Source organism: Balaenoptera borealis (assembly GCF_965194805.1).
Source record: "Balaenoptera borealis genome assembly, chromosome: 16".
Classification (NCBI taxonomy): domain Eukaryota; kingdom Metazoa; phylum Chordata; class Mammalia; order Artiodactyla; family Balaenopteridae; genus Balaenoptera; species Balaenoptera borealis.
The window spans coordinates 77,700,684-77,712,088 of record NC_138872.1 but is presented as its reverse complement, the minus strand read 5'-3'; positions in this window follow the sequence as shown (position 1 = coordinate 77,712,088).

The following is an 11,405-nucleotide window of genomic DNA, read 5'->3' as shown; positions in this document are numbered from 1 at the left end:
AAATGGGGATAATAATAGTGCCTTTTAGAGTTGTTTGGGGGGATAAATGAGTTAATATTTGTAGAACACTTAGAACAGTACCTGTCGTATAGAAACATATAAGTATTAGATATTATTATTAAGTGACATGTGGACTTTTGGGAGAACATGTACCTTTTATCTATGTTTTCACATGACCTGGCATGGCTTTGAGGAAGTGCTCTATTAATGTTTTGTGATGATGGATGGATGTGTGGATGGATGAATGGATGGAAAGATTGAGAGAAGGATGGATGCATGCGTGGATGCATGGATGGATGGATGGGTGGATGGAGGCATGGATGGATGGATGGGTGGATGGATGGATGGATGGGTGGATGGAGGCATGGATGGAGGCATGGATGGATGGATGGGTGGATGGATGGATGGATGGGTGGATGGAGGCATGGATGGAGGCATGGATGGATGGATGGGTGGATGGATGGATGGATGGGTGGATGGAGGCATGGATGGAGGCATGGATGGATGGATGGATGGATGGGTGGATGGAGGCATGGATGGATGCATGGATGGATGGATGGGTGGATGGATGGATGGATGGATGGGTGGATGGATGGATGGATGGGTGGATGGATGGATGGATGGGTGGATGGAGGCATGGATGGAGGCATGGATGGATGGATGGATGGATGGATGGATGGATGGATGGAGGCATGGATGGAGGCATGGATGGATGGATGGATGGATGGATGGATGGATGGATGGATGGATGGATGGAGGCATGGATGGATGCATGGATGGATGGATGGGTGGATGGAGGCATGGATGGAGGCATGGATGGATGGATGGATGGATGGATGGAGGCATGGATGGAGGCATGGATGGAGGCATGGATGGATGGATGGATGGATGGATGGATGGGTGGATGGAGGCATGGATGGATGCATGGATGGATGGATGGGTGGATGGAGGCATGGATGGAGGCATGGATAAATGGCACCTCTAGCATTACAGTGGTTCAGGTCAACAATCTTGGAGTTGTCCCTGATTCCTCTCTTACTCCATATAACTAATATATTAGCAAATCCTGCCGATTCTATATGCAAAATATATTTAGAAGCCAACAACTTCTTCCAACCTCCACCATCCTAGGACCAAGCCATCAGCATCTCTCTTAATTGGCCTTCCTGCTTTGACCCTTGTCTTCCCGTAGTCTATGCCCTTATAGGATGATCTGGCCCCAATTACTGCTACTCTGGAACCCCATCTATCACCACTGTCCTACTTTCTGTCTCTGACCCAGCTACACCAGTCTCTTAACCGTCCCTTGGATGCAGCAGGCATGCTCCCATCTCAAGGACTTTGCACTTACTGACCTTTCTACCTGAGATGCTGTCCCAGTTGATCTCTTCTACTTTCATGGCTCCCATCTAACAACTTCCCCTCTATTCCTTCTGCTAGTGTAATTGAGATCAGGAAATCAGTGGATTAGCTAATGCTGGGGCTCTCTCTCCTTCAGAGATCAGGAGGGTGGCGAATCTTCTCTCATGAGACTGAAGGCTATGTTATTCTCAGCTCGGGTGTCCGAAGCCTAGAATACTACGTAATACTGTTTTGTCATAAAGGGCTCTGAGATTACAGTCCCTAAGGGCTGCCTAAACTTACCAGAACTTTTTATCTTCTGTGTTTTAGTTGCTTAACTTTTTTGAGCTTTGAAACCCATGCTGCAGAGTCACTTCTTATTTTTATTCTCTGTGATTGTTACTTGACATTTTGGACGGTGAGCATCTCAAAGCTAGGACTTCACGGTTGTATAATCTCTCCTCTTTCTGCCACAGACCATGATACAGAAGAGGTTCACGCTAACAGGTAACTTTTACAGAGCACTTCCTACGCGCTAATGTGTAGGTTGTTTGCAAAAATGGCAGCGATAATTTCCCTCATGTATATCTTCCACTTTGCAATGTGAATTTGCAGCTCTTCCATCAAGTGATAGAGTCAGTTTCCCGATCACTGGGCGGGCCCTGTGGCTTACTTTGACCAAATACAATGTGGCAGAAGTGACAGCCAGGGGCATGCCTAGGCCTCAAGAGACTTTGCACAATTCGGCTGTGTCTCATGGAGCCCTGCCCAACCTCCGTTTGAACAAGCCCAGACTAGCCTCTTGGAAGATGAGGGACCACAGGGAGCAGCTGAGGCCAATTCAGACCAGCCAGCCCCAGCTGGCCTGCCAGCTGCCTGTAGATACATGAGTAAGCCTCGCCAAGGCCAGGAAAACCACATAGTGGGTTCTCATCCAAATCATCAACCCATAGAACTAGGAGGCAAATAAATGGTTGTTGTTTGAAGTCAGGGCTTGGCAAACCACAGCCCATCAGCCAAATCTGGCCTGCCTCCTGCTTTTGTAAATACAGTTTTATTGGAATACAGCCTCACTTGATTGTTTACGTACTGTCTAGAGCAGCTTTCCCATTATAACAACAGAGTTGGGTCATTGCAACAGAGCTGAAAATACTTACTATCTGTCCCTTTACAGAAAAACTTTGCAAACCCTGTTTAAGTCACTAAATTTAAGAGTGGTTTGTTATATCCATGAACTGAGCCAAGCATATTAAATGATTATCTTTAAATTTTCACTGTAACCCAGTGAGGGTTTTTTTCCATGCCCATTTTACAGATGAGGAAACTGAGGCATAGAGAGGGAGTGTACATGGAGAGGTCAGGAAAAAACATAAACAGTCTGGCCTCACAGACTCATGACTTTGGCATACTGACTCAGTAAATAAAGAGATGGGTTTCCATCTGAGTGAATGTATAGCTGAATAAACAGTTGAGGTCAGTTCCTTTGAGGTGGGATTGTAGATGACAATAACCTTTGTGTCAATGCTGTGGTACTTCTGGGCCCACCTGAATCCCTCACTGAAAGGGTGAGAAACCTCTATATCCAGACCTTAAGTGTTTTGACAAGTCTTTTATAAGTGTGCCCCTAATGGAGGGCTCAGAAGAATCACTGAAATATATTATATGTGGGAGGGAGGGAAGAAGTGAATAAGTAAGGGGTAGGGTAAAGAAGGAAGGGGTGGAGGTGAAGAAAGAGAGGGAAAACAGGGTTTAGAAAAGGAAAGAAGAGCAATCTAAATTCTATGGAGGATTAACCACCTTCCATTTGTGTCTGAATTCCATCTCATATCTGATGTTAGGTGGTCACTAACATCTGTCCTGAAGGTGGAATCAATCTAGAATCAATCTGTCACTGGGGAGACTTGGAGGTTCATCAGGGGTCATTTCTGAACAGGGTAAGGAGACCCTAACCTGTCTTAGATCTAAGCTCTGGTCTTTGCAGGCCCAGCATCCTGTGGAGTGGGCCAGGGGCGTTGGTGACAGGGGCACTCACAGCATGGGGGGAGCGTCCTCCCCAGCTCACTCATTCCCCAAGAAGAGGAGCACGTGGTCAGTACATCACTGCAGCCCGGACAGAACAGAAATCCCCCCTGACTTTCTCAGCAACCTCTCCCACCCCCAACCTTGCTGATACTATTCAATAGCCCACGTTGACTTTGGGAGGAGAAAAAAAAAAATGTAATTGTTAAAGCCTAAATCCCTTTAAACTCTAAGATCAAAAGGAAGGTTTCCATCCCATGACACGTAATTAAACATGCAGACGTGCCCAACTTTGATTCATGAATGCTTCTGCACTTCTAAATTGTTGCCAGGGAGATCAGGGCCTGAGAAAATTAAAACCATTACGCCTCAAAAGGGTACATGATTTTCACAGCTTTCTAGCGTGACTTCCTGTTGTGCAGAACTTTATGTTCTCCCATTTTCTCCTCCCTACCTCGGTGTTCAGGGCTGAACGGAAGCAGCTTTGCAAACATCTTTAGGTTGAGAATTCCTGCAGGTCCGGCATGATGTGAGCACAGAGCCAGACTGCAAGGCCCACCATCTTCTTACTGCTTTATGTTCGACCAGAGGGCAAATTCCCCACTTAGGCAAGATTCCCTGAGGATGGCCTCAGATGCTTGGGTGATGGGATGACAGCATGGTGAGGAAAGCCCTCAAACATATGGGATGTATTAAGCAGAGTTCTCTAGAGAAACAGAACCAGTAGGATCTATATCTGTATCTATATCCTCTATATTTAAATCATTATTATAGGAATTGGCTCGTGCAATTATGGAGGCTGAGAAGTCCCACAACCGGACACCTGCAAGCTGGACACCCAGGACGGCTGGTGTTGTAATTCAATCTGAGTGAACTGGGGCTTGTGAACTGGGGAGGCAGACGATGCAGATTCCGGTCTGGGTCTGAAGACCTGAGAACCAGGCGTGCTGAGAGGAGAAGATGCATGTCCCGGCTCCAGCAGTCAGACAGACAGGAAGGGCCAGATTTTCCCTTCTGTCATTTGTTTCTTCTAACCAGGCCCTCAAAGGGTTGGCTGATGCTCTTCCCCACTGGGAAGGACAAACTGCTCTACTGAGTCCACCAGTTCAAGCACTAATGAGTGGGGGAATGAAGCCTGAGGAACGTGGGATGGGGGTGGGCAAGAGCACCTCCTGGCCCATCACTCTTTGCAGTTAATTAAGGTGGTGTTTCAAGTGGAAACCTTCCTGCTAATGGCAAACCACATCTGACTCTCTCCCCCTGCCCACAGTGGAGGGTGAACATCCCCCTATTTCTATTCCTCTTGCCTTTCCGGGAAAATCACAAAACTGAAGACAGCTGTTTCTTACGATACCAAGCACTCTGCCGTCACGGCGGCCCCCCTGGATACTGCAGTGACATGTCTGTTTCAAGGAACAAGTAAAACAGTGGGAAGTTGCCAAGACAGAAAGAGCCCCAGGGGAAAAAGGGGCCAGGCAGCGTTCAAGTGTCCTTTGCTCGCTCAGTGACTTTCACATGTCCTTTAAGCAGGAAGCCACGCGACTCTGGCAAAGCAGGGGCAAGAGGCATGCAGCGCCGCTGGCTCTCATAGGAAGCATGCTGGGACCCTGGAGGCTCAGGCTGGTGCAGCAGGAGAAAGGCGGGACTAAGTGACCTTTTATTTCTCGGCCCTGAGGTGGACCGCCAGCAGCGGGTCCATGGAGATCAAGGGTCAACTAGCTCAGGTGTGGTTCAGGCAGGTGCCCGTGACCAAGAGACAGACCATACTCAGAATCAGAAGACAGCAGGATCGTGACTGTCACAGGTGTCACAGGGGAGCAGAATCTAGTCTCCAGGGGAAGAGGTTGGACCATGCACAGCTGACCTCACCAAACAGGCTGTGATCCAGGCTGAGTACACATTCCTGCCAGGTTCCTGTAGGGGTGGGCGGGAAAGCTGAGCTGGAATCCCAGGGACTCCTTCTGGACTGGTGAGATCCAGGGAGCGCGGGATGCCAGGGGCTCCTCCAGTGTACCCGCCACCCGGCAACAGCAGCTGGCTTAGTCCCCCCCACCCCCCGGCCTCCAGCTCCAGGGCTCAGGCAGTGGAAATTCCACCTGCCTCGCTCAGGATCCTCTTGGGGCCGGTTCAAGGCTGAGCCTCTAGGGGAGGGACCAAGGGCCCTGGGTGGGGGTGCTGAGGATTGTGAGATTATACCGTCCTCTTTACGGAAGTCTGGGAAAACTGGGTCAACCTCTAGCAGGGCACGTTTCTGCCAAAAACAGGCAGAGAAGCCACGACACCAACGCACAATGTTATCTTAGAGGGGTGATTGTGGCTACTTTCCATCCAGGGCTGGATGATATATTTTATCAACACGTTGCCAAATAATGATTTTGTTGTAGCATTTTATTGATAACTAGAAAAGACTAGCTCACGGACTCTCTGTTCGGTCCGGCAGACTGTCCAACTCCCCACTTCCCACAGGTAATTACCTGCTCCTAATTGGGTCTGAAAGCAGCGGGTTTATATTTAAAGGTAGGAGCACGGCACATTTTGTATTATTCCAGAGACCATGTGGATGAGAGTTTCGTGCTCTGGGTAACTGTGGCTTAAAGAGCCAGATCCTTCGCTTAAGCTCTGTGTCTTTGGGGAAAATATATCACTTCCCAGAGCCTATGTCTCTCCATTTATAAATGGAAAGGAATAATGTGATGTTCCAATGAGATTAGGGCCACAAAAGCAGCTCTCCCAGTGCCTGACACACGTGGGATTCTCAGGGATTGCTAATCTGTATCTTTCAACGTGGAAAGAAGTGGTTCCCAATCTCTACGTCTTGCTGCTCTGGGGTGTCTTGCAATATCCTCTACCTCCACACATAATGCTTCCTAGCTTATTATTTCCTATCAATTACGTTTGCTTTTCAATATAGCTCTGTCGGTCATCCAGACACGTGAAGTTAGTCTGGTTGTACAGATGGGGAAATTGAGGTCGGCAGAGGGGAAGTGACCTGTCAAAGGTCATCTCTCTTAACTAGATGATGGTGTCAGGGTTTGTTGCCACTGAGACCAAAGGGCTATTGAGCCTCGGGGAAGGAGAAGCGGGAGGAAAGGTGCTGAGAAGACAGAGTGCAAGTTACAGGTCCCAGCCATGCCCTGGAGAGGTAAGGGGGAGCACGAATGAATTCTGGCTCCCAGGAAGTGGGGTGAAAGATACCTAGGCTGGCTGGGGTGCGACACAGGGCTCCCCTTCCCGGGGGACTGGTGCTCTGGGGAAACCCGGCAAACTGAAAGGCCCCAGTAGGAGTGGAGGCAGGTGCAGAGAGTGGCCACCATCTAACAGCTTGATGAGCTTCAGAGAAGGGGCAGAACTCGCTTGCATATTGCTCCATGCTCGTTGAGACTGCAGAGTTGGGGCGCAGACGGAGCAAGGTCTGAGGCCTGCCCTGTTTGAGCCCCTTTCATTCAGCTAACACAGGCATGAGCGTTTGCTCACGGGCAGCACACGGAAGAGGCTCCTGCCCCGACCCAGGGGATTCTGCCAGATGGCCTCCTGCCTTCCTCCCTGGCTTCCGTGTTCTTCTGTCCCACTTTGGTGCTGGATCTTAAACCCTGCTCTCTGGCATGTTCTTATACGATGCTGGGGATAGATTCAGATGAAGCATGGCTTTGGTCACAACCTCAACACGGAGATGTGTTTGTTGACACGTCTTACTTCCCTACTAAAATTTCAGTGCTTCCAGGGCAGGGCCTTGACTTTCTCACCTTTGAAACCTTAGTACCTGCCCCTGCACCTGTACATGATAGGTGATCGTTGAATGAATGAATGAATGAATGAATGAAATGAATGAATCTGGCATCTCACCAATCACTAGTATTTAAGCTTCACAAGGACAACAAGGAATGTCGTCCATGTCGCCCGTTGCTGAACTCCATGTCTGGTACATGACGGGCATTCAATAAATATTGCAGAATGAACGAAAGGTTCATCTCTATCGCAGCAGCTCTGGCCTTCTCCTTTTCCACTGATTCCTGCAGTGTTGGAGCTGGGAAACACTTCAGAGATGACTTGGTCCGAGTTCATTATTTCAGAGACAAGACAGCGTGACCTGGTGAACTCGCACGCGCTGCTGCCGAGTTGGGAGCAGAATCCGTGCATTCTGGCTCCCAGGCCAGGGCTCTTGACTCGCTACCTGCTCCATCTTCGTGAAGATTAAGCACCGAGAAAGCAGAGCAGCATCCGGAGTCACATGCACTCGGAGGCCTGCCTGTGCCAGCGGTAAAAGCAAGGGCTCAGAGAATGTCTGAAAACCAGACTCAGGCTCATCTGTCGCTCAGCCCAGTGAGACACTCAGATCCACCAGCAGGTGTACAGCAAAGCCACAGCATGAGCAGGGATTTGCGTCGGGTGGGCTTTCCCTAAGCAGTCCTGTGGCTGAACGCTCGCGTTGCTGGGGGTCCGCGGGACTTAGTCCGCCCCCGAGGGTTTGCTCCCTCATTCTGAGCTCCCTTGGTGGGCGTCCTTGCTCCTTCACCAGGTGGCTGCTGAAGCTCCCTTTGCCTGCCTTCTTGAAGGTGAGGGTAAAGCCCAGCAGCAGGGGTCTCAGGAGGCCTGGCTTCAAATGTTGGCTCTGCTGCTTCCTGGCAATAAAACCTTGGGCAAGTTACTGCTCTTCTCTTAGCCTCAGTTTCTCACCTATGGAAAAAGGGTTTAGTGGAATGAAGAACATACACCTTGTGAAAGTACAAAGCACGGTGCCTGGCAGGTGTGGCGTGTGGTGAGCATCTAATAAGTGAGTATCAGGGACTACAGGTAGTACGCAGACTGAGGGAGGGCTCAGTACAGCGCTCAGAGCCTCTGTCATCAGACTTCCTGGGTTCGAATCCCAGCCTGGCTCCTTATCAGCTCTGTGTCCTGGCGCCCGTTATTCAACCTCTCTGTGCCTGAATATCCTTATCAATAAGACGAAGGTGATAATGGGGTTATTTCATTGGGTTTATGACCGATTCAAATGAGTTAATTTGCAGAAAGCACTTAGAATAGTTTCTGGCACATGGCAAGTGCCGAATAAACATCAGCAATTCCACTCTTCTTATTATCTCATTTTAAAAACAAATTTAGGAGAGCCAGATTCTTTCTACTGAAAGCCTCGAGCTGAAGAGATGAATGCAGACACCAAGACGTTGGTGCCAACATCTAGCTTATTGGCTGGTAATCTTATTTGCTTATCCTTGTTGTTCTCAAGCACAACCCACTGCTAGTGGAGCCCCGCGCTCGGAAGACGTTCCCGAGCGGAGCTCGCTGGGCAGTGACTCCTACACGGTACGCTGTAAATGGCTGCCAGCAGCGAAAATTACACTTGTATTGATCTAAAGAACATTTTATTGATCAAACACGGGGAAAAGTAACCTTTGAAACATAAACCCATTATTTTAACAATGTGTTGCCAGGAATAGGCAAAGGCTGCTATTATTTTCCTTGTTGGTCAGTTGGCCTTCCAAGGGCAGCTTCCCATATAGGTAGGTGGTCTGGGGACCTACCCTCCACGAGCAGCTGAGTGATGATCAGCTCTCAGGTCGCCGGCGCCATGACCCCCTTTTGCCCTCCATGTCTGTGTCTCTCTAGGCCTTTCTATTGGCAGGCTCTTCAGCCTCTGAATACTTTTTCCCCCCTGTCCTTGCCTGGCTCTCCCTTGCACAGCCTTTAAATCTCCTCTCCCTCCTTGATCTCACTGGCTGAGTGGGAAGGCCCATCCTCCTTGGTGTTTCTGGATCATTCTGAGCAGTTGGGGGGTGAGGATGAAGGGACCAGGTTGCCAGGACCTCCCCACGAAGCACTCACGGGCTGTCCCATCAGGTTTGGAGCACAAATTCATCTGAAGCCACTGTCCTCCACTCTTCCCTGTGTCTGCTTCTGGGTCGGACTTTATTAAACGTCATTAAACTAAATTCATGTTGGTGTGGGCTATTAGGAAACTTAGGGCCTCTAGGTGAAACATTTTTAGAAGGGAGGCGTCACTCTGCAGCAATTTCCAGAATGACTCACTCAATTAATGCGTGCACACAGAGGCTTTCAATAGCCCTCATGGGGGAGCTAAAGATTTGTCCCCAGTTCCTGCCCTCAGTGGACTGACCATTTAGCCACATTAACTGGAGAAACCCACACAAAGGAGTAAATCACAGGAGGCAGGATTTACAAGGAGTTATGAGTGGCACAAGAATTCAGTAGGAAAAGAATAGTCTCGTCAATAAATGATGCTAAGACAGCGGGATAGCCACATGCCAGAGAATGAAGTTGGACACTTACCTCACATCCTATACAAGAAATTACCTCAAAATGGAACAAAGACCTATGTGTAAAAGCTGAAACTATAAAACTCTAGGAAGAAAACTTAAGTGTAAATCTTCATGACTGTGGATGAGGCAATGGTTTCTTAGATATGACACCTAAAGCACAAGCAACCAAAGGGAAAAAAATTGGACTTCATCAAAATTAAAACTTTTTTACTTCAGAGGATACCAACAGAATGGAAGGAAATGTATTCAAATCATATATATATTTAAAAAATTTTTGGCTGTGTTGGGTCTTCATTGCTGCACGTGGGCTTTCTCTAGTTGCGGCGAGCAGGGGCTACTCTTCATTGTGGTGCACAGGCTTCTCATTGCAGTGGCTTCTCTTGTTGCGGGCTCTAGGCACATGGGCTTCAGTAGCCATGGCATGCGGGCTCCGTAGTTATGGCTCGTGGGCTCTAGAGCACAGACTCAGTAGTTGTGGCACACAGGCTTAGCTGCTCCGTGGCATGGGGGATCTTCCCGGACCAGGGACTGAACCTGTGTCCCCCGCATTGGCAGGCAGATTCTTAACCACTGTGCCACCAGGGAAGTCCCTCAAATCATATATTTGATAAAAGTCTAGTATACAGAATATATAAAGAACTTTTACAACTCAAAAATAGAAAGACAACCCAATGTACAAATGGGTAAAGGATTTGAATACACACTGCTCTAAAGAAGATAAGCAAGTGGGCAATAAGTACATGAAAAGATGCTCAACATCACCAGTCATTAGGGAAATGCAAATTCAAACCACAGTGAGGTACCACTTCACACCCATAGGATGGCTATTCTCAAAAGACAGAAACAATGAGTGTTGGCAAGGATACGGAAAAATTGGAATCCGCATACATTGCTGATGGGAATTTAAAATAGTGCAGCCACTTTGGAAAAAATTTTGGCAGTTTCTCAAAAGGTTAAAGGTAGAGTTACCTTATAACTCCACTTATAAGGTAACTTATAATGACAATTCCGCTTTTAGATATACACCCAGGAGAACTGAACTATGTTCACACAAAATGTGCCACACAAATGTTTATATCAGTATTACTCTGAATACCCAAAAGATTAGAAACAACACAAATGTCTGTCAGCTGATGAATGGATAAATAACATGTGGTTTATTCATACAATGGAGTATTTTATAGTCATAAGAATGAATGACATTTGGATACTTGCTATAACATAAATGAACCTTGCAAACATTATGTTAAATGAAACAAGCTAGACATAAAGGCTGCATATTATATGATTCCATTGGTGTGAAACATCCAGAATAGGCAAATCCATAGAGAAAGGAAGTAGATTAGTGGTGCCAGGAGCTGGGGTAGGAGGACATAGCGGGTAACTGCCCAGTGAGTACAGCATTTCTTTTTGGGGTGATAACGTAAAAAGGGTGACTTCTACAGAATGTGAGTTAGATCTCAATTTTCAAGAAAGAGTAGCACAGACCCAGGGTGCTTTGGGTGGTCAGTTGAAAGAGGGAGCCATTAGGTCAGGACACAGCTGGGGGGAGGGGTCCACTCTCCTTCCCTGTGATTTCGCCCTGAGGGCGGCAGGCTCCTAAGATGACCCTTGTGACCCAGAGCACGAGGAGGCCATCACTCTAGGCAAATAGGAGCTGGTTCTATTTATGGAGGCGGAGGGCAAATCCTCATCTACCCTGTGCGCAGTGGCAGGCAGGCTGGATGCGTTCCCGGAGAGCACGTGGGCGGAGCCCTCACCTCACAGATG